This window comes from Bidens hawaiensis, unplaced genomic scaffold (assembly GCF_021521415.1).
Source record: "Bidens hawaiensis isolate Kalapana, Puna unplaced genomic scaffold, B.hawaiensis_p1.1 tig00019341_1, whole genome shotgun sequence".
NCBI lineage: Eukaryota > Viridiplantae > Streptophyta > Magnoliopsida > Asterales > Asteraceae > Bidens > Bidens hawaiensis.
Window position 1 is genome coordinate 193507 of NW_027492936.1, and position 24970 is coordinate 218476.

The 24970-nt window shown below is 35.1% G+C and overlaps 1 pseudogene across 1 annotated transcript; it reads left to right on the forward strand.

The window, feature by feature from the left end:
* The first annotated feature begins 1057 nt into the window (after positions 1 to 1057).
* On the forward strand, positions 1058 to 21721 carry LOC143558153 (cytochrome P450 CYP72A219-like; annotated as a pseudogene). Its single transcript, XR_013139687.1, has 5 exons — positions 1058 to 1340; positions 10366 to 10586; positions 10670 to 10911; positions 20803 to 21181; positions 21296 to 21721. The product of XR_013139687.1 is annotated as a cytochrome P450 CYP72A219-like (transcript).
* The last annotated feature ends 3249 nt before the right edge of the window (positions 21722 to 24970 follow it).

Below are 24970 nucleotides of genomic sequence, written 5' to 3' on the forward strand. Positions count from 1 at the left end.
CATACTACTAGTGAGAGACTTTGTAACTTGTTATACAAAACAAAGAGAAACATTCAAATCTTTGATCGGATTTGATAGAACATTTGTGGTTGAACAAAAATAATTACAACATCTGTTCTTGGACTTGTCATCGCTTGGATATTTAGGTTATGATTTTATTTGCTCAAAATCATTCACAAGCTACCAAATTATATTTGTTCTTATTGGCGTGGCTAATTCAAAGCCTTAGACACATCATCAGTAAAAAAAATTACTATTAAAGAAAAAAAACTTAAGTAAAAAACTCGTTACAATAATCTCAGTTGATCACACACTCAAAACATTTGCTCAAGCCTTATATTATGGGTGGAGGTATGTGTTTGGGTTCGGATTCGGCTGAACCCAATCTTTTTTCAGTTTTATACAAAAGTAGAAAAATAACCCAATTGCAAAGTAATACAGAAGTCAAAAAATAATTATAAAGTAGCCCAAAAAGACAATAGCCAAATTATGATATATAATACCTAAACAAATATTTAATAAAAACTTGGGAGAAAAAAAAAAGAAATGGCTAACGGGATAACTATTGGATAAATGACGATTATAAGAATGATGCTTGCATATGCTATATTGAAAATGAGTTGTATTTTTAAGTCGCGATTGAATATGTAATGAATTGTTTCAAAACATGAAAATTCGAAAGGAAAGTTTATAATATGTAATTTATTTTTTTATTTAAAACGACTTTGTATTTTATTGAATGTTGACGATGCGTTTTTGTTATGATAATGATATTCATTTTATTTATTTGAATATCAAATATTGAAAAATATCAAACTCATAGAAAAAGATTCCCGTCTCTGCCATAGCTTACAACTTGGAAACTAAACTAGCTTAACCCACTTGTCCTTTCATATTCACAAACTCGTGAATACATTTTCACAATTTATGTATCAAAACCGTAATAACACCAACATGAGGGACTTTAGTGAAACTTACACATCAATAAATATCACCTCCTTAATTTATCTAGTCCAACTATTACTATTACTGCTTAAAAGCAAGTAGCAGTTTCAATATGGAAGTGATGATGATGAATGCGGTGTGTTTTGGTGTTGCAGTGGCGTTGGTGGTGGCAATATGCGGGTGGAGATTCTTGAACTGGGTTTGGTTACGGCCGAAGGCGATAGAGAAGAGTCTTAGAGAGCAAGGGTTGAACGGAACTCGTTACCGGTTGTTGTTCTGAGACTTGAAAGAGATAGACCACATGACAAATCAGGCTAAACTTAAACCCATCAAACTATGCGACAGTCTTGTTCCACGAGTCATACCGTTTTACTATACCTCTGCAAACACTTATGGTAAGGGCCAGCTTTCTTTCCAACGTTCCCATTCCCTTTCCATTTTGTATTGATAATTAAAAATATATAACTAGTGAAGTAGTGATTGCTTCATGCGCATTGAGCGAAGAATTCGGTCGGTAATACACCAGCGTTGTAGCGGTGAGTCGACGTGAATTTGATCGGTATCAATTATGATCATTACGTAGCATAATTAAGCCCAAAAAATAAATTCTTCAAATAACATATAAAAAAAGTTCAAAATATTTAAAACTACGTTTGTTCGGTCGGTAAAACACTAGTGTTGGTAAACCCGGGTGTTGTCGATAAACCTGAGCATTAGTAAAACCCTTGTTTTGGTCAAGATCAAACTTAGAATGTGAGGTAGTGTGTTCTTCACAAAATAGACAAGTAATTGCGGTAAAGTAAATGGTTGACACGAGATATAGCGAGGATAAACCCCTGATCCTGGTGAGGATCGCCTGAAAAAAACCTCGGGAGGGAAAAATTATCCGACTGCCTCAGATTTATTATATAATGGTGATTACAGGTCGAGAGCTGATTGCAATGGTGTCTAAGTTACAGTAGTGCAAGTGTTTTGAGTGGAAAAGTGTTGTGTCCCTAACCATGGCAATAGCCTCTATTTATAATAAAGAAAAATAAATAATATCCCGGAAATCTCACCCAGTATCCCGAAAATCTCGCTCTTCAACTTGGGCAACAGTCATGACTGTTAACATTGATATTCAGGAGTCTTTCCTAAGTTAGTTCCCGGGTCTTCAACATAACATCCTTCCATAATAGTACACACATTCCAATATTACCTTTGTTATTAATGGAAACAAGGGTAACTGCCTCCGAGAATCCAGCCTGATTAATAGGACTTTAACTTGGTCAACACTTCTAGCCTTTCCACACGTTTTTCTTCAGTTTGTTTCGCGAGCCTTTTTGGTTAGTTAAATCACCAATGCTCACCTGCAATAATAATTCAAAGCCAAGATCGAAATAAACCGTTAGTACTCAGGGATCCGGCTGATATCGGGGATCCTGGAGCGTCAAGGATCCTAGGTCATAAAATTGACCCATAACAACCCGAACGTTATGGTGGCGAGTCAACGTGAATTTGGTTGGTGTCTCATGTTCAATACATGTGTAAAACTCGAGCGTTGATAAAATTCGAACGTCGATAAAACCCGAGTGTTACGAAGGCGTGCTAACGTGAATTCGATTTGTTTCAGTTACGCTTGATATAGTATAAACAAAACTAAAAAAGAACTTTGCAAAAAAAACCCCTAAATTGGTCAACCAAGCATAGTTAAGTGAACCAATAGAAATCTTGCGACATCGAGCTTTGCTTTTTGTATTTTTTATATAATGTATATAATAATATTTTTAAGTGGTGATATGTGTGGAGTGTTGCTCCCATCAATCACGTATTTCCTTTTCTTTTCATGTTTTTTGAATGTTACTCTTGTAGTCTTGTTTGTAAATTAAATAAAAATTTTAAGTGTTGATGGGCTTTCTTGTTATTTGTTCGTATACTATATCTAATATGAAGGGTGTTGATGGGCTTTCTTGTTATTTGTTCATATATTATTATATCAAACTAGTATCACATCCCAACCTAAGACGGAAATGTCCGGACGCGAATTAATTGCTCACAGCTCACAAGGCACTAGCATAACAATATTAGTGACATTATCAAATTATTTTATTAAATTTAAATCAAGTACATAACTCGAAAGAAATATACAAATAGAATCCAAGACAATCATAATTCTTGTTTAATATAATAACCAAAAAGTAAAATAAACTATGTTCTTGAATGACTTCAACCATTCAAGACAAATATCCTACAATATGCATAAATAAGGGTTGTCAACAACACATGTTGAGTTAGTAATCATCATATTTTTATGTAATAATATAATATATAGAAAATAAGCAAGGCAATATTGTAAGTATCAACAATTAAACAATGAGCACGTAATTGGTGTCGGTTGACCATTGCCTTGCGAATTGCGCTTTGGCTAGCATATGATAGACCTCAAATGAAAGACTTTAATGACAGACCTCTCCAAGTGCGATAAAATAAACAAATAAGCAAGTAAGCGTGTGGCATATAAGCATTCAATTATTAAACATACAATAATCATGATTTGTTAGTTGTGTATAATAATTAATATCTAATATGAAAATAATATTTGGTACGCATAAAGCCCCCCCCCCCCTTAGTAATTAGGTGAGATAGAGATAACAAGAAAGAATTAAACGACGCTCGAGTCTTTAACACGTTGACTGATCCAACATGAATGAACTTGTAAATTTGATACAGTAAAGTAGAATTAAAAACGAGAACATGGCTGCTGGGATCAAGTCAAACGGATGAATAAAACTCAAGATATTAGATTTTTAACATTAAGCGCGCTGGTACTGTTCAGAATCTGAACTTTGAATCGGGAGTCAGGCTCTGATCAGTACACTCAAAATATCAAAACAAACGTAAAATTCTTCTGTCCCAAAAGCTAGTTTTGAATAAAAGGTATAGTAATTGAAAATGTACCAAAATTGACTTTTATAAACCTAAATGAGTCAGAATCAAATGGACCACCGAATCTCTCTCAATCAGTGAAATTGATTGAGGGAATTTGTTAATTATATGAAAAAAAATGTTTTACTAGAAGACAACTTACCCGGAAAAATAAAGAAACGATGAGAAAATATGAGTCAATGGTCTTAAAGCTTGAAAGTCAAACCATATAATGAAGTTTCTTGAAGAAAAGCATCATGAACACCATATGAATGAAAATTAAAGATGGAGGTTGAGTTTACAGAAGTTTTTTAGGGTTTATGGCATGCCTTGATTAAATATTAAGAGTTAAGACTTGTTTATCAGGTAAACAACTCGATTAGGAAACGAAATAATGAACTGATGATGAATCGGGTGTTTTAACTAACAAAATTCATTTTTATTAGTTAGGGAGTGAATTTGGACACGTTATAATATCATGGGAAAGGTAAACATACAAAGGAAGACAAAAATGGAAAGTATGAGAAAGATTTGTGATCACACAAAAAACCCCTCAACAAAAAATTCAAAAACAATAATAAAAAAATCATAACTCAAAAATAAATAAAAACAAACAAAAATTTAAAAACTCAAATGTTTCTCATACTTTGTCATTCTCGTTCCAAAAAACGACGAAAAGACACAATAACAAAAATGAACAAAAGACACTGTTATAAATAAATAAGACACAATGTATCGCAAAATATAACACAATGTCGAACAAATATAACACAATATCAAGAAAAAAAACACAATGGCAAGGAAAAAAAGGCACAATCAATCACAAAAATAATCCAAAAACACAATGATAAATAAAAGACACAATGATCTTTTCCCTCAACATTATGTCTTTTTTTTAGAATGAGAAAAACAATGAAAACATTTTTGTGTTTTTACTTTTTTCGTTTTTTACTACATTTTGAGTTATGATTTTTTTATTATTTTTTATTAATTTTTTTGTGTGGGTACAAATTATTCTCATCCTTCTCATTTTTGTCCACTTTTGTATAATACTTGACCCATAATATTATATAACCTATCTTGAGGCTTAAGTCTCGGCATTTGGGTCAAAATAGACATGATTTAGCATTAAAAATGAATTAAAGGTTCAAAACGAGTTTTTAATTGATTTGATGGGTCCCCCGTGCAGCACGTGGGAACAAGAGTGTTTCCTACGCGCGGCTTGGAGAGGGGGTATCTGACCAAAGTTTGTTTTTTTGACGATTTCAGCCCCTGTCGTCACACCCCAACCTACGGCGGAAATGTCGGGTGCGAACCGTTGGTTCACAGCTCACAATGTACTATCATATAATATAAATATGACAATAATCTATTAATTCATTTATTTCAAAATTTCAATTTAAGTTCACAAGTTCCAAACATGACAAATATAATCCAAAACAAATAAATAATCCCAAAACAAAATAATAGCGCAAATATTCTTTATTTTATTTTCTAAGGTCTTTCTATGCGTTCTTCACCTTAGCTTCAAATCAACTAGTAACCTGCATATGCGTAGAAAATAAACAATAGGTTTTGTCAACACGAGGTTGAGTGAAATAATCACCAATTTTTCTTGATATAATAATATATGAGAAATAAGCAAACAAAATAATGCGAGTAATATCAATCAAACCGTGAGCAATTAATGTGTCCGTTGACCATTGCCATGCGAATCGGGCGTTGGCTATTGTGACAGTCATATGATTATACTATAATGTGACTATGATGGACCTCTCCGGATTCGATAAAATAAACACTTAAACAAGTAGCAATTAGCATTTAATTGAATGCACATAATATTACGTTTGCTAGTTATAAGTATATATATATATATATATATATATATATATATATATATATATATATATAATATAATATAAAAATATGAACTAAATACGCATATATCCCCAAAAGTTATTAAAAATCAGTAAAATAAGAGGGGAATGATCTCTCACCTTATTTCGTAGGCGAGTTTGCAAGAAATAAGAATAAAAATATATTAAAATAAGTGAATCGTCCTTTAACGCGTTGTCTGAGATAAACCGAACAGACCTGAAACTTTGAGACAAATAACTAAAATTATAACCGAGAACATAGCCGCTGTAATCGATCCAAAAGGATGTCTAGAACTCCGGTTATGATATATTTAGCGTTTAAGTGAGCTGGTACTGACCAGAATCCAAACAGCGAGTTGGTCAGTAGCCTTAAAATCTCAAAATAAAAATAAAAGTCTTCTGGACCGAAAGTCAGTTTCGACCAGAAGCGATAGAAAACGATTGATCAAAGTTGTTGACCAATATGGCCTTAAATGGGTTGGAGTCAAATTGACCCGTCAGTTCCCCTCAATCTCAAAAATTGATTAAGGTTTATTGACTATTGAGCAATAATGAACAACTTATCAGTAAACAACTTACCCGGAAAACACTTGAATCAATGAGAAAGCGGAGTCAAAGGTCGGTAAGAAAGCAAAGTCAACGCAAACACCAAGTCTAGGATGGTTTTCTTGGGGCTTAAATCAAGCGATTCGGTCTAAAAATAACCGATTTTGCATTAAAATACGAACTAGGAACTAAAATAACAAAGAGATATGGTGCAGACCCTTGGCCACGCCACGCGACCATCTCACCCTCCTTGGCCGCTTGGCGCGGCGTGGTCAAGGTGGGGGAGGTTTCACGTTTTGGCACTTTTAGTCTTTGTGCTTTATAAGATGTTAATTTTTGGCATTTTAAGAGTTTTTAAGCACTAATTGACTAGTTTGAATAACATAAAGGGTACAAAATGAAAATACATCCATGAATACTTATAAATCCTTGACTTTGTTAATGATAAAGATCCGAATTACGTTCGCAAGTCGATAAAACAAATATGAATACGATTACAAAAGATCTGAAATGTTACAATATCCCCTACTTTTGGGAATTTCGTCCTGAAATTAGAGAATTAACTTTAGCGAACAGATGGGGATTCCCAACAAACCATAACCAACAGTATATGACTTCGTTTAGTGACTTTATCCTTGTGGTCCATAATCTCAACGTGTCTTTCAAAAAAATGCATGGTCTCATCAATACGAACTTCATCGAGAGATATTTGAAGATTACCATCGGCTAGACACTTCTTCAGATTCGCTACATGAACCACCGGGTGAACGCTTGAGAGTTCTGTAGGAAAATTTAAGCTTATAAGCAACATGACCAATTCTATCGAGGATTTCAAAAGGACCAACGAAACGAGGAGATAACTTTCCTTTCTTTCCAAATCTAACCACTCCTTTCCACGGAGAAACTTTAAGAAGAACTCGATCACCAACATTGAACTCTAGAGGTTTCCTTCTTTTATCCGCATAACTCTTTTGATGACAACGAGCGGCAAGAAGATTATGACGGATTTGAGCAATACGGTCGGTCATTTCTTGAACTAACTCAGGACCAGTAATTTTAGATTCCCCGACTTCGTTTCAACAAATCAAAGAGCGACACTTGCGACCATAAAGGGCTTGGAAAGGTGCCATTCCAATACTAGAATGAAAACTGTTATTATACGAGAACTCGATGAGCGGTACGAACCGCAACAATCTCCCACTTGAAGGCTTTGCACGAACCCAAGCCAACAATCTCCCACTTGAACTAACCCAAGACCAAAGCCTTCACAAACCCAGCAATCTCCCACTTGAAGGCTTTGCACGAACCGCAACAGCTACCCAAATAAAACCTTGTACCAAGTAACTCCAGTAATCTTTAATAACATAATTCCACCAAGCCTTTAGTTCTAAGAACAAGCTAAAACTTCAACAACGGAAGTTCTCCAAGCCTTCAGTTCCCCATGAACAAGCTAATATTTCAACAATCCAATCCACCTAATTGCAGCGGCCGGCCTTTGCATAGGTTTCCCAAAAGGCCCATTGAAGCACCCTAGCTCCAATACGGTTATCACAGACCTAATCATGGAAAAACCAGCCAATGATTCATCTTCAATCTCAACTGGCACCTACTTACTCACACAACCGGCTCCAGAGACTTCTAGAAGAATGAACACTTTTCTAATAGAGCAAGCACCAATGAGATAATTTTCATTTGAAATTTCGGTCTCAAAACCCCAACGTCATTGTGTAACTGTACCTGAAACTCCCTATGCTCCCACTGTTACCAAATCACCGTCAAATTTTAAACCTCCGAATACACTTAATATGACATCCATGTGGCTTTAGGATTCATGCTTGCTATATGAACCCACTTAGCTCTACCCAATGCAACGAGCCAAGACTTTTACCAGAAAACTCTTCAATAATAGAGTCCGATGCTTCATTGAAGTAAGTAACAAGAAAATGTAACACAACATAATCTCCAACCCAAGAGTCTTCACTGCCTTCCAGTGAGTCCCAATGCATCACTATTGACACATTCTCAGAAGCAGAATTTACCATCTATGGACATCAACTCTATAGAATGTCCCATACCTTCATGCAGCCCCACTAAGTCAAAATATGCTTAGCTCCCACTGTCTTTGTTATCCCAACCCATGCCAAAACAACACTCATGAGTTGAATCTCCACTCATACTTCCCTGGCATAAAGCCTCACCCAATACAAGTACAAAGATCCCTCACATGTCGAAACACTAATCACCACCGAACAAGAATAGTTTCACAGCTCTAGACCAGCTAATAGGCAAACGGTTATAATGGTAGTTGAGCTTTCAACGAAAAGAAAACGGTACCAAGGGTTCTATGACCGTGCACACGATCAGTTAACTCAAACCCTAACCAAATGATCATCCAAATGAACAATAGATCACATGACTTGTCATCTTTTTTTTCACTTACGTCGTCACCAGCACACCCATTGGTTCCATTTTCTCAAGATTTATCCCACGTCAGTACCACATCCAAGTTCCTTTTGACAAACCAGCCAACCGAAACCATAACCGATGAACATTCCGATCATAACTATCCCGCCTTCAACTCGGGCTAATCATTTGCAGACAAATATGAACCCGAACCCAAATGAACCTCACAAAACACGGTTAAAATAATCACGATGGATAACCACGGTCAAACCCGAACTCGAAAACAAAACCTTATGAATCCAAGCGTCTTAAACTTGTACTTGCGTAGCAAAATAGTCGATGACAATGCCCGTCTACTCAAACTCCATGGAACACAAAAGACAAAAGATACCCTATTTTTTTCTTATCAAACAAAAAAATAAACAGAGATATAACATTTTCTTTTGTTTTTGTCACGAAACAATGACGCCAAATGTAAAATAAAAAAGAACATGTCTTTTGAATGCACAAGGCCCAATTTCCATGATTCCATGACCAACAGCAACTAGTAATTAACCCAAAAATTATGGCCCACCTGGGTTTATTACGGCACCTTTTGATCAAAATATATAGGGAAAGAAGCCGAAGCATTCTGGACTTCCATCTTATAACAAAACACGCTTGCAGCACAGTAGCACGCCACGAGAATCACCCAATACCAGACTTCGCTGTACATCTGACTTTAATCGCACCGACTACCTCCTGTCTCGATTTTTCGGTCACACCTTTGGCAAAAACAGTCAGCAATCATCCCCCGACCCCCGTTATGGAACAAACCCAGCCCGGTTAACGAAGACAACATTAAAGGATCCCAGTCAAAATACCTCGTTCCAAGAGTTATTTATGTGTCGGCTAAGAACGCCTACCACTAACCCTAACTGAACACTATAACGACTTTTGATATTTGACCTTTTTCATTCACGACCACTGAAAAAACTAACTAACCACCTCTCTCTCAGACACAAGTTCCTGCTCCAAAAATGTTTCTTTGATCGATTCAACCACCAAAACCCTTAACCAATCTGACTTCGATCATCAAACGCAAAATACAAACCTAAATCAAACTGCGAATCATTTTTTTTCGTGCATGAACCGAGTGTTCAACGAGCCAAAGCTCTGATACCACCTGTTAGGAACAAAGCAGTGCAGCGGAACAACACACAAATGAGTATACTCGTTTATCACGCAGATTTAAGAAAATAATAACGATAAACGACACAAATTTTACGTGGTTTGGTTCCAACTGGGGACCTACATCCGCGAGCTGCAACTAGGTTATTTCATTATTAAGGTGCAAAGATTACAATTGATAGCAAGGGTATATATAGACATAAAACTAGGGTTAAAGGCTTAACTAACAAAAACCAATAACGGGCCCGAGCCCTTATTCTCCTTGTCTCTAATTTAAGCCCAAGCCCAAAGCCTTTACAAACCCTACAAACTTAAGCTTTTACATGTGGTTTATCTACTCTAACGGTAAAGATCAAACTTTTTTAAAAATACAATGCTTAATTCCCTATTAATTGAAAATTTTGTCACATAAGTACTGCGAAATACAAACTAGATATTGTGTAGTTTAGTATATCTATCTTTGAATATATATCATGCACTAATTTATATATATGCACATGTAATTCTTGTTGTTATATAGGTTGCACATTCTTTACGTGGATGGGACCACGACCTGTGGTGCACTTAACAAAACCTTTATTAATAAAACAAATATTGGCTAATTATAATCAATTTCAAAAGCCAAAAGGAGGGAATCCATTAGCAAGGATACTTGCAAAAGGAGTTGTACATACAAACGGGGATCAATGGGTCAAACATAGAAAGATCATCAACCCTGCATTTCATGTTGAGAAACTAAAGGTTCCATCTATGCGTTGTTTATGTTTAGATATTTAAACTAATGGAAGACCAACCTTTGATTCTAATGCATTTTTTTGTTGTAGATTATGTTACCAGTCTTTCACATTAGTTGTAGTGAGATGATTAACAAATGGGAAGGGATGACAAAAGGAAGATCATGTGAAGTTGATGTTTATCCTTATCTCCAAACAATGACCAGTGATGTTATTTCACGTACGGCGTTTGGTAGCAGCTACGAGGAAGGAAGAAGAATATTTGAGTTTCAGCGAGAACTAGCAAAGCTAGTTATGAAACCCAGACAGTCTATGTATATTCCAGGATCTCGGTGAGTATATATTGTTAATCCTGATGAAAGGAAGAAATTTTCTCTACCCAATTGGGAGAGATTTGCAAACATTATATAATACAATTTGTTACAATTACATAACGAAATAATCAAATTAATTAATACAATAATATAGACAAGAGCAATTTGAGGAACTGATATCAATCATTGGGATTGATATATGGTTGACTATTATCCCCCTTCAAGTGAAACGTGGGTGAACAACACAAAGTAATTCCCGAAAGTGTTCAAATTGAGGTCTCGGTAAACTTTTGGTGAATATATCAGCTAATTGAAGCTTGGTCGGAACAAAGCGAGTATGAAGCTTGCCAAACATAACTAGCTCACAGACAAAGTGGTAATACAAGTCAATGTGTTTAGCCAGTTTATAAGAGATGGGATTTTGACTCATAAATAGAGCATTGCGGTTATTATAGGGCAAAGTAGGTATGTCTGGTGGAAGAGCATGAAGTTCACGTAACAAGTTAGCGATCCAAACGATTTTAGTGGCAGCATTAGCCATAGCTCAATATTCCGAATCGCAACGTGACCTAGAGACAGTGGGTTGCTTCTTTGCACTCCAAGAAACAAGATCCCTAAAAAAACTGAATAACCATAAGTTGACCGTCGTGTTTCAATACACCAAGCCCATTTGGTATCTGAATAACCAAAAATAGTGGTATTCTTAGGATGGCAAAAACAAGACCATGTGAGATTGTCCCCTTTACATAGCGTCGTATTCGTTTGACAAGTTGAAAATATTGGTCAGTAGGAGCATGTAGAAATTGGGATGCCTGATTAACCGCATACGCAAGCTTGGGTCGAGTAATTGTTAAGTATTGTAAAGCACCAACAATCGATCCATAGAAAGTAGGTTCAAAATAGGGAGACCCAACAGATGTGAATGAATCAGTAGTGGCGAGGGGTGTGGGCGCAAGTTTGGTGTTGAGTAGTCCGGAATGATTTAGAATGTCACATGCATATTTCATTTGGCTAAGGAACAATCCATATGTCGTGTGAATAACCTCTAGTCCCAAAATAACTTAGTGAACTCAAGTCTTTTATGGCAAATTCATTATGCAAACGGTTGATGAAGTTGGCAATAATGACAGGTTTATTACCGGTAAGAATGAGATCATCCACATAAATGAGAAGATACATAAGACAATCTCCTTGATGAAAAACAAACAATGACGTGTCAGCCAGACTACACGTAAACCCGTAAGAAAAATGAAATGAACTTAACCGTTGAAACCAAGTGCTTGGTGCTTATTTTAAACTGTAAAAAGCCATATTGAGTTTGCACACATGATTGAGAAAGCATGAATCAACAAAGCCCAGTGGTTGTTCAATATAAACAGTTTATGCGAGAGACCCATTTAAAAAGGCATTGTTCACATCTAGTTAATGTAAATACCAATTGTTTATAACACCCAAAGACAAAACAATTCGAATGGTTGAGGCTTTCACGATCGGGCTGAAAGTATGAGAAATGTCCAGGACCGGAATTTGGGTGAAGCCTTGGGCAACTAGGCGTGCTTTATGTGGATCAATCGAACCGTCCGAGTGGTATTTGGTGCGAAAAACCCACTTGGAACAAACTCTGTTAGCCGTTGGTGGTTGAGGTACTAAGCTCCAAGTGTTGTTGCTAATCAATTTCTTCATGCATTGCATGCATCCAATGTGGACTTTTGGAGGTGGAGCGAAACCCTTTAGGATCAGAAGCGTCGAGGAGGGTCACATGAAGGGTGTGATGTGTAGCAAGAGCGAGCATGGCATAACGTTTGGGATTGGGTTTGAATATACCAACTTTGGATCGGGTAATCATCGGATGGGCCGAAGATGATGGAAGCAGGGTTGAGGACGGGTCTGAGTTGATGAGGGGAGCATGGGATCTGAGGATGAGGGTGATGGGGTAACGTACGGTGTTGAGGGAGGTGTGGCAGCGTGTGAGGATGTTGGTGGAGGGTCGGTGGTAGCATTGGGGTGGTGGGAGGGGCATCCGCTGATATAATAGTTTCAATAACAGAGGGTGTGTGGGATGGTGCATGTACATGCAAATCATGTTTGCATAAAGTGCATGAGTAGGGGCGAGCATTTTGATTGGACCAACCCGAACCGTGATTTACCCGACCTAGACCGAAACCCAAAAAATCACATATACAAGAACCGACGATTGGTCCGTTTGGTTCAGTTTAGGTACCGGGTACCATGGGTCTCGGTCATTCGGGTACCGGGTACCATGATTTAGGTTTCAAAGTTATTTTGATTTCCAAAGTTACTTTCATATTTAATTAAATATCTTTTTAATCGATAAGCAGTTTCGCCTACCAATAATATAAGCAAATTAGTATCTTCTACCCTTTCTTTGTTATAACTTCTTTCTCAACTCTCATACCATTATCTCCAATGATGACCATTCACTGGTTTTCTCTCTCATACATCTCCGGTGATCATATATTCAGACATCCAAGCACTTCTCCAACCACCATAGATCCACTACCATCATCCCTATGAGCTGCAAATGTAGGCCTTACATGCTTACCTGGATTATAGATTATATGTTTGGTCGGGTTCAGTTTTTTATGATTTTCAGGGTAATTGACCCGAACCCGAAAATGTAAATATATGGGAACCGAATACTGCCCTATGCCATAAATCGGTCTAGGTTTTAGTTAAATTTCAGTCCAATATTCGGGTAATTTCGGGTTGACCTGATTTCTGCACACCCCTATGCATGAGGAGGGAGTGGGATCAATGGGTTTTAAGGAATAACGGGGTTTGAGGATGAATTTTGAGTGGGAGTGTTGGTATAATGGGAAGAATCCTCTTAATAAGTTAAAAGGGGTAATTTGGTCAAGTCTAAAGAGGAAGGGTTGAGTTCATAGGGAAACGAGGTATGATCAAAGCGAGCATGACGGATGATGTACATGCGCGAGGTTTGAGGGTCTAAGCATTTTATCCTTTGTATTGAGTGGCATAATCCATGAAAATACAAGGAATGCTACGAGGAGCTAATTTACGTGATGTGTAATCGCGAAGATATGGGTATACACGACATCCAAAAACCCGAAAATTGGTGTATGTTGGTAATATAGAAAAAACTTTCAAAGGTTGACTTATTTTCCAACACATCGGATGGAAAACGGTTGATAATATATGTAGCGGTGCTAAAAGCCTCAACCCAATAAGTAGCTGGGATGCGAACATGAAATAACATAGCTAGGCCTGTTTCAACTATGTGGCGATGATTCCTTTCGACTCTTCATTTTGAGGCGAGGTGTAGGTGCAAGACGAACGATGAAAGGTGCCATTATCATCAAATATTTTACGAACTTGTTGATTAACGAATTTTGTACCACCATCACCTTGAAAAACCTTAACTTTCCTTGAAAATTGTGTTTGTACAAAACGCAAGAAAGTTATAGAACGGAGTATAAACCGTCCTTTGTTTTAAGTGGATAAAGCCAAGAAAACCGCGAATGCTCATCAATAAACACAACATAACACTTATAATGGGTGAAGGACCCAACAAATCACAATGAATAAGGTCCAAGAGGTTTGATACCCATTTTGCATTCAAATTAAAAGGCATTTTATGAGCCTTTGCAAGTAGACAAGAGGAACAATTATTAGGTTTAGGCAAAATAGAAGTAAATGACAAACAACCAAGTCTTTTTAAAACAAACATAGTATCAAAGGTAACATGGCCTAAACGATAATGTCGTAGGTCAAACGAGGCTTTATTGGAAGAAACAGAAGCAACAAAAGCAAGATTGCTATCCGGGAGCATGTAGAGACCATTTTCACACCGACCTTGGGCTAGAGGTTGACTTGTTTTCCGGTCCTGAATAGTAAAAAAGGGATGGGAAAGTAAGACATCAATGGGATAATCGATGGTTAATTGACTAACGGATAAAAGATTCTTGGTTTAATTAGGAACAACCAAGACATCTTTTAATGATAAATGTTTGTTAATGTATAAGTGACCCGTATAAGAAATCGGTAATAAATTTCCATTACCAAAGGCGACTTTAGAGTTATCAGTATAAGGAGCGGTGGCATGGAGGGCACCCATGGATTTGGTCATGTAAGTAGTGGCTCTGGAGTCAACTACCCAATCTGGAGCTCCTGTAGTGACATGACATCGTGCCTGAAAAGCTTGTGCAATAGCCTCATTAGTATTAGGAGCCAAAGCAAAGGACGGTAGATAGGGATGGCGACGGACGGGTTCGGGCCAGGTATTGCTAATCCCATACCTGTACCCGGTTATAAAATTCAATCCCATACCCGGCCCATTACTCGTCGGGTAATTACCCGTCGGGTATCGGGTATACCCATTAGATTGTTAGAAAAATTTCGTTAGGATTTATAATTAGATTTTTTTACCATTATAGTTATCTTATATATTTTTTTGTTTATATATGAACTATTACAAACTAAAATATAACATATTACATCTATATAAAAATTATCATAAATAAATAATAGTACTATAACTTTTGTATAACTTTATGTATAAACTTGATAACATATAAAACATAAATAATACTTTTTAATGCATATCTAAATACAAAAGGTTAAGAAAAATAAAATTAATAACAAAAAAATTTCGCGTTTTTATTTCGTGTATATAATTCGGGTAAATGGGTATGTCTTTTCGGGTAATCGGGCCGGGTATCACCAAATCCCATACCCGGCCCGTACCTGCGAAAAATTTTCAAATCTAATCCCATACCCGGCCTAATACCCATCGGGCTTCGGGTATACCTGTTCGAATGCTTCGGGTTTTGGGTATACTCGTCGGGTTCGGGTTATTTTGCCATCCCTAACGGTAGACTCGGACATTTATCGGCACAAAGCCCGTTGTTTCGGCATACTTGACATTTAGGAGGGCGACGACGACCAGGGGAAATTGTTGAGGACCAGTATGAGAACTTGAGCCATGGGAAAATTGGTCTAAGAACTTGTTTTTATTCATTGGTGAACCTGAGCCACGGAACCGTTGTTGATTTGCCGTGAAAGCAACCGGCGCAGGAGATGGTGGGTGAAGAGTTTGTAGAAATTAAAGGAAAGCAGAGAAATGTTGGTACGAACAGTAGGGAAATATTCTCAATGGTATATCCAAGTTTACATACGAACCAACGGTTCTTCTCGATGTCTTTGGAGGAATGACCGATAACGGACAACTGGTCACATATAGCCTTGAATTTACGAGCAAACTCACTAATGGTACCCGAGCCTTTGGTCTATTGCCTAGGTTATCAAGTAAAATATGCATCCTTTCACCACACATGTTGCAATAGGCAGCCTTGAGGGCCAACCAGATTTCGCGAGCAAATTTGAGACCGAGTACTTCGGCCACGGCCTATTGTATAATTGCGTACCTGGATGATGAATTCAATCAATGATGCAAACCTGTAATATTGATTTCAATTTTGGTTTCTTGAACAATTGCCTGGATTAATCTCTGAATCGTGAATCACTTTCAGATAAACCTATTTGCGGGTTACACGCAATGATTTATCGGATAAGACAGAGATTTCTGTTGATGGAATTGGACTTTGATGATTATGTGTGATGATGAAGAACCACAGAGAAGTAACCGCTTTCTTTGTTCTTGTGTATTCGATAGAGATTGATCATCCAGGGAATGAAAAACATATATATATTAATATAATCCAAATCCATTTCCCTTATGAGCCCAAATAAATAATTAAAAGCCCATCTGACATTACACTTAAGCCCAAGTATAAAACCAAATAACAAAGCCCAAATAACATTATTGTTAAACAAGCCCGCACTCCCGCGTCACCTAACTCGTTTAATCTCATAACGTTATTTCCTCCATCGACAAGTTAATCCAATAACACTAAAATATCCAACAATCCTCCCGTATTTTAGTGATATCCATGATTAACTTAACCATCGTCATAGAAACGCAAACGTATGCATAAATGAAAATGTCATACGGATTGAATTTTCATCTTAGTAAATTACACGATCCAAATATTCAAATATCGGGGTGTCCTATGGATTGAACCCTTACTATTCATTTGAATACTTGAAGGTAAAATACACATACGTTTATAAATCCAAATTCCACTTGACACAATATTTTACTAGCGTGTGTCCTAATCCTTCAAAGAATATATTAAAGCTCAAGTCCAAAGCTTTTTGAAGCGGCTAAACTTCATATTCTTATAGGTAGTTCATTATTCTCGCACCCGCACTGCAATTTATCAATGAACTATTAAGAAGCTATACTTCAACCTACTTTATCTTGCGGTCCGAATGCAAACTTTGGGATGTTTATTATATTGTGTTCCAATATCTATATGACAAACTTTCCACATTGAATTCAGCATCTAACGTTGTATTAGATGGGAATTGGGTCTCTTGACATATGATATTAACGTATGGACATTAAACTCATCCCCATGACTGATATGTTCACGAGATCTCTTCCTAATTCTTTAGTTAGATCATCAGTCAAATTATACTCATATATTACAAACTAAACTGATATCACACCTTGCATAGTATAATATATAACCGTCTAGACTTTCCTTTATACATCTGACTATAACCCATAGTCAACACTATCCCACCTGATAGATTTTGGTGATATCGGTTTGACCACAATAGAATTTCATAATCACAGTTTCTTAGCCATTCAACCACTTTTATCAGTTGTTTCAAATGCTAGAAACTCACATTCCATTGTCAAATGATGCAAATCCATTCCTTAATTACCTAAGAAATGAAACCTCCCCTAAACAGAAAATACACATCCACTTAGTTATATAACTTGTATCAGAATACTACTTCTAAACTGAAGTAAAATCTGAATAACACGAATATCCAAATTCAAAAGATTCATGTCGAGATAAGATAAACTTATCCATCTCAATAACCTGTTTAAAACCATAACTAGTTAAAACAAAATCCCAAACATGAGACTCTTTCAAATCCTTAGAACACACAACACATAATCCAAAACAAATGTTTTTCAGCAAGTAAATACAAGTCTTCAATCGGTTCAAATTTTTTAAACCATTTCATATCCTTGCATACATGACTCATAACACCTGAGTCTATCCACCATGCATGCATGCCATCCTATACATAAAAGAATTAAGAAATAAACGATACATAATTCTTAACCGAATTATATTTAGAAACCATTGAACCTTTTAAATCCAATAACAAACCCAAAACCATGGTTTCGTTTATTTCATACCCAACGGATTTTCTCAAACTTGTATACTTCTAATGTGTTAATCATTACCCGGGCCATGGCCCATCAACCCTATGTTTGTACCATCAGGACAAATGTTTTAATAATATTTTTTATCATTCAACTACAAAATAAACATTGTTTCTTTCAATCAAATCAAATTTTATGTTTAGCAAAAATGTCCCGAATGAAACATTGAATCAACTTTTGTCAAATTTAAAGTATAGTTAGTAAGTGTACCTTGTAAAGCATTCAGGTCTTACGACCCATTTGGACCCGTCACATTATACTTGTTTTCATTTGCCATCTTCACTAGAAAATCTTTCTTGATTTTCCAGGCTTGTCACATCTTCAACAAGACAACTTAGGATTCTTTTGAGATAATTATATTGTCCCAACTAAACTTCAGTTTATTTTCGGTTGACATAATTGTCAAACATATTAATTAGAAATTGTGGTAATCAAAGTAGAAAAACAAAATTAGTAGCCAAATACATTAATAACATTCGGTTCAGAAAGTATCAAAATTATTAGCCAAAATTCAATATCAATCCCAAAGCAAGTAATATGCAATGACTTTTATATAATTGATTTTATATAATTAAATGACTTACACTTATTTCAGAAGCAATTCCAAAACAACATGTGATCACTTTTCAATCAACATATATATATTTCAAACACAAAACATCACTAATCATGTAATGACCATAATTAATTTTTTTAACTATACAGAATTACATATTCAAGAATCTCACACACACATATTTTAATGTGTAGCAAGGATAATTTCGTATCCAATCACAAAACAAAAACATTTTTCTTTGCAGTGAACGAAAAACAATTGAAAGGAAAATAAACCACATCAATTGTTGTCCCCCATTTTGTCTAATATGCCATCACAAGATCAAAATTGATCTTCCAAATTGTGAGGGTGCATGAGTATTATGTATATAAATATATTTGCCTTTCAAATTCATTGGATAAAATGAATCTATATGATACTTATCCAAACTTAAGCCCAAGAGATCTACATCCTAATCCAAATCACAAATTTAATATTTAATATATCTAAATAATACGAAATAATATTATTTCTTAATATCATCTGAGTCAAACTGGATTCATATAATTCATAATAGGGTTTCACATAATTTAGTAATCAAACCCACAAACCACCGTATGTTACTAAAATCTAGAATTAATTTCATCATATTCGAAATTAAACCCACTGTTCAATATATGAAAATTAACACATTCATCGAAAATCATTCAACCCGATTTCATCAAAATTAATTTAACCCCCGGATTATCAAAATGAATTTAACCTTATATTTTGAAACCGTGAATTCAAATTCTAATTCAAATGAAACCTAATAGGTTTATCTTTATTGTATAATTGCGTACCTGGATGATGAATTCAATCAATGATGCAAACCTGTAATATTTATTTCAATTTTGGTTTCTTGAACAATTGCCTGGATTAATCTCTGAATCGTGAATCACTTTCAGATAAACCTATTTGCGGGTTACACGCAATGATTTATCGGATAAGACAGAGATTTCTGTTGATGGAATTGGACTTTGATGATTATGTGTGATGATGAAGAACCACAGAGAAGTAACCGCTTTCTTTGTTCTTGTGTATTCGATAGAGATTGATCATCCAGGGAATGAAAAACATATATATATTAATATAATCCAAATGCATTTCCCTTGTGATCCCAAATAAATAATTAAAAGCCCATTTGACATTACACTTAAGCCCAAGTATAAAACCAAATAACAAAGCCCAAATAACATTATTGTTAAACAAGCCCGCACTCCCGCATCACCTAACTCGTTTAATCTCATAACCTTATTTCCTCTATCGACAAGTTAATCCAATAACACTAAAATATCCAACACGGCCTCCTCCGTAAGGGAGGAATTGGTTATGAGAACTGCTAGTTGTTCAACTTCTAACCATTCGGCATGCTTAGTGTTAACGGAATCTTTGCTACCAGATGAAATAATGACCGGATGAGGAGTGACGGTACCATCAATATGACCGGTTAATTTTTGGTAGGAGAAAAGAGGAAGCATCTGATTATGCCAATAGATATAATCGGTGGAATTGAGTTTGAGGGACGTCATATGAAGGATGGTGGCCATGGGGAGGGTTCCATCAGTGGTATTGCTGGCCATGAAGAGGAAGATTTGGAGTGGTGAGGGAAAGCTAAAAAGAAATGGCAGGGGAGGGGAGGGATTAGGGTTACAGGAAAAGTCGAAGGAAGAAGACGATCAGATTTAGGCTTTATACCATGAAAGGAAGAAGTTTTCTTTACCCAATTAGAAAAGATTTGCATACATTATATAATACGATTTGTTACAATTACATAAGGAAATAATAAAAAATAAGTAATACAAGAATATAGATAGGAACAAATTGAGGAATTTATATCAATTATTATTCATACTATTACCTGACAAACGAGTGTTAGACTGAAACAGGTTGGGTTGTTTTTATAAAGTATCATTTTAATTATGGTAAAAACGGGAAATGAACAAAATCGCCACATCTTAAAATGGATGGTTTAAAAAATATATATATTATGGTTGATACTGGTTAGTGATTGGCATAAATTAACATGTTATGTATAAATTTATAGATTTTTTCCTACAAAAAGAAACAGAAGGATGATAGAGATTGATCGGGAAGTGAAGAGTTTGATAAAGAAAATCATTAATAAACGATTAAAGGAAACCGGAGAAAGTGCGAAGGAAGATCTGCTAGGCTTATTGTTGGATTCAAATGACAAAGAAATTAAGCAACAAGGGAATAATAGTTTTGGACTTAGCATTGACGAGGTAATTGAAGAGTGCAAACTCTTTTACTTTGCAGGACAGGAATCTACTGCAAATTTGCTTGTTTGGACGATGATTTTGTTGGGCCAACATATGAATTGGCAAGATCGCGCTAGAGATGAAGTATTAAAAGTGTTTGCAAACAAAAATCCAGATATGGACGGATTAAGTCATTTAAAAACGGTAAGTCTTCTTCATATAAGAACATATGAGTATAATTTTGTTAACGGTCAAAACCACCAATAATAAACATACAAGTAAGCTTGTTTGATACTAAACTAAACTCTTGGTTTGTAGATTAATATGATTTTACACGAGGTACTTAGGTTGTATCCGCCCGTTGAAGTCCTAGGACGGATGATTCATGAAAAAACTAAAATAGGAAACTTAACATTACCATCTGGGTCACACATTATGTTGCATCTCATGCTCTTACATAATGACACTAATATATGGGGTGATGATGTGAGCGAGTTCAATCCAAAAAGATTTGATGAAGGCGTGTCAAAGGCAACCAAGGGACAGCTTACATATTTCCCGTTCGGGGGAGGGCCACGTATATGCATTGGACAAACTTTTGCTATGTTAGAAACAAAACTCACACTTGCTATGATTCTAAGGCGCTTCTCGTTCGAGCTTTCACCGTCATACTCACATACGCCGCATAGTGTTGTCACATTGCAACCCCAGTTTGGTGCTCAACTGATTTTGAGTGAGCTTTGATGGTTATTGTGGCTAAAACTAGTTTCATCTATACGCTCCTTGTTTAATTTATGTTGCTATTTAATGGGTGTGACTTCTTAATAAGATGCTCCATAAATAAATTAAGCCTTTTCTTTTAAATATATTTTTTTATTATTATGATTAATGTTTTATAATAACTATCGCTATTAAGATTTAAACCTTTTGGACATATATTCAAACTCACATGATAATGGACAAACACATTGCTCACATTAATTTGTCTTTTGAGATCATAGCATATTGGCAACTTATCAAAAGGATTTGGTTAATATATCATTAAGATACTTCACATAATGTATAGTAAAATTATTGTTAATAAGGATTAATTTAAATGTCAATATGAAAATTACGCCGCTAGCTTGTCAAGGGAAAGTAGGTCGCTAAACGCTCGACGAACAACATGTTACTACATGTCGGTGATATTGTTGCTATGATTGACTGGGACACGGTTAATGTATGGTTATTTGATATGCTTGCAGCAAAGTTATGATAGTTTAAGTTACTAGCTAGTTGCAAACAAACTCTATCTGTCAGGAATTACAAACATTGTTGTTAATTTTGATCCGAGCATTCAACATCGATCAATGCTTAAAAATATGCGTGAGAATCGATTTTTACATTTCAACTTCGACACGAATTAGTTCCATTGGTGGAGTGACACCCTACTTATGATAACAACATTGTCAAAAACATATTTCTTTATTTTTGGATCATTTAAAACACAATCCAAATCGAGAAACATATGATCGCATACATTTATATTCACTTATTCACATAAATTAATATGTAGAAAACTCTCTAAAAGTATTATTATGTAACTTATTACATTTTAACAATAATCAACTTCTTGTTTTCCATATTGTTATATTATATTACTTGTATAATAGCAAATAAATTTTTTATATTGTTTTTCGTATAACACGCAAGTTTTTAAACAAATAAGGAATCAATGGGTAACATAGATGTTGATGTTGTGTTAGAGACGAGAGAGAAAGTGAGGATTAAATCTATTTTATTTATATCTTGAGCTATCACATACATTGTGTATGTATATACAAGTACAAATATGAAGCTTAAGATTCAAACATGAATTCTATATATAAGAAAATCTTATATTATTCATTTGAAATTTAAGATGGTTGTTGAATATAAATCTTTAAAAATTATGAGAATCCTATAACACACTAGCATATATATATATATTACACATATATATAAAATATATATGTATATATATTACACATATATATATAATATATATGTATATATATCTATCTATATCTATATAATATATATAAATGAAAACCCTAAAATCCTATGTGTCGTGATGTGATCGCTCCCCCTTTTTATGGAAGTCACCAGATTGCTTGATAATTAAATGGAGGCATCTTATTGATTTAACCTAATGGGTCTTACCAAAATCAGATAGCTCTTAAACGGGTTATAGCATCTCATTAAATTAAAAATTAATCTTACCAATTACTTGATATGAAAATCCTATAAAATAGGGATATACTAAAATTTAATATCCAATTTAAAAAGAAAAAGATATTATTTATAATCAATAAACAATTTTATAGCAAAAAACATAAGCGGGTCATGGGTCACCAAATCCAGATAACTTTTAAACGGGTTATAACATACATTTATTTATTAAACCCTTTCATCATCAAACCCTAAATATATTATTAACTTTCTTACAATAAAGAAAATTAAAATCCAAAAAATAAATATTAAAAAACGAAAAATGTAAAACAACCCCCGTAATACGGGGGACAAAATCTATATATATGTGTGTGTGTGTGTGTGTGTGTGTGTGTGTGTGTAGAAAAGGGTTAAAATAAATATACATAGTTTTGTAGAAAGAGTATGAAGGACATAAAATCTAGAGTTAGGAAACTATGTGAGCCTATTTAGGAAACTATGTAGACTAAATCCTAAATTCTAGAAAACTATTTGGTATTTTGAAAACTATTAATCTCAACCACTAGATCCTAGATCCAAAGGCCTAGATCTATACTTACTCTTCCTAGAAAACTATCTCTGTTTACTATAACTCACCCCTATATATATATATATATATATATATATATTTCTTTTTCAAAAATGTTAACACTAGCATATTTTGATTTGATTATAATATACAAGACAATTATGTAATCACCCATTCTTTTTTTTATTATATATGAGAAACACTACATGATAGAAATTCAATATATTAGTATTTGTTGTGAAACAGTGGCCTATTAACGTCCAATATATGTCAGTACATCTATACAAACAAATATTATATAGTTAATAACCATGGAGAGAAAGAAAGAAAATGAGAGAAATGTAGAATTCTTATCATTCCATTGATCGTCTAATACAAAAACAAGAGCTATTGCTTATAGCAGTGGCGTCCTAATAGGTTTGGGTTTAAATGAACCTATTTACTTCTTTGTTTTTTGTATGTTACATATAGTACCTATGAATCTGGGATTTTTGCTAATAAACAAGTACTTGTAAATTTTCTTACTAACCTTTTAGACGGATGTTTAACTCTTCGTCTAGTTGATATTTTGGTCTTTGGATAGAGGGAGGGAAATATGCGTGTGTGGATCTAACAAGGTTTCTTCTTTGGTGGGCTTGGGGAGTAGTGGTTTCACGACAGGACAGGCTGATCTAAAAGTATCGTTCAATCCATCACATACCAATCATAATTGTAACTCAATTCACATCGAAATCCTAAATTCGTTATACGTATTACATCATTTATAACTCGTTCATAAAATTAGGATTCTTGTCGGTAATTCTCGAAGATTGTGATTATCGCTTCCTTATCGTAATCATTCCCGTTTGGCTTAAAGATTAGGTGAGTTTGATCATTCCCCTTTTTATACACTGTTTTCTAACGTTTTGGGGACATATGCGTACTTACTCATATTTTCTATTATATATATATACTCAAAAATCGCAAACATAATTATTGTATGAATATCAGTTGAATGTTATTTGCTAATTGCTACATGTTTAATTGTTTACTTGATAACTTTCGGAGAGGTCCAACATATCCCCTTGTAGATGGTTCTCATTAGTATGATCATACGACCGTCTTAGTAACCGGAGCCCGATTCGCTTGGCGAAGGTAAACCGATAATTTAGTCATTGTAATCAATGCCCGATTCGCTTGGCAATGATTCATTGGCACACGAGTACAACTTGGTTTTGGTTTGTTAAGGTTTGATT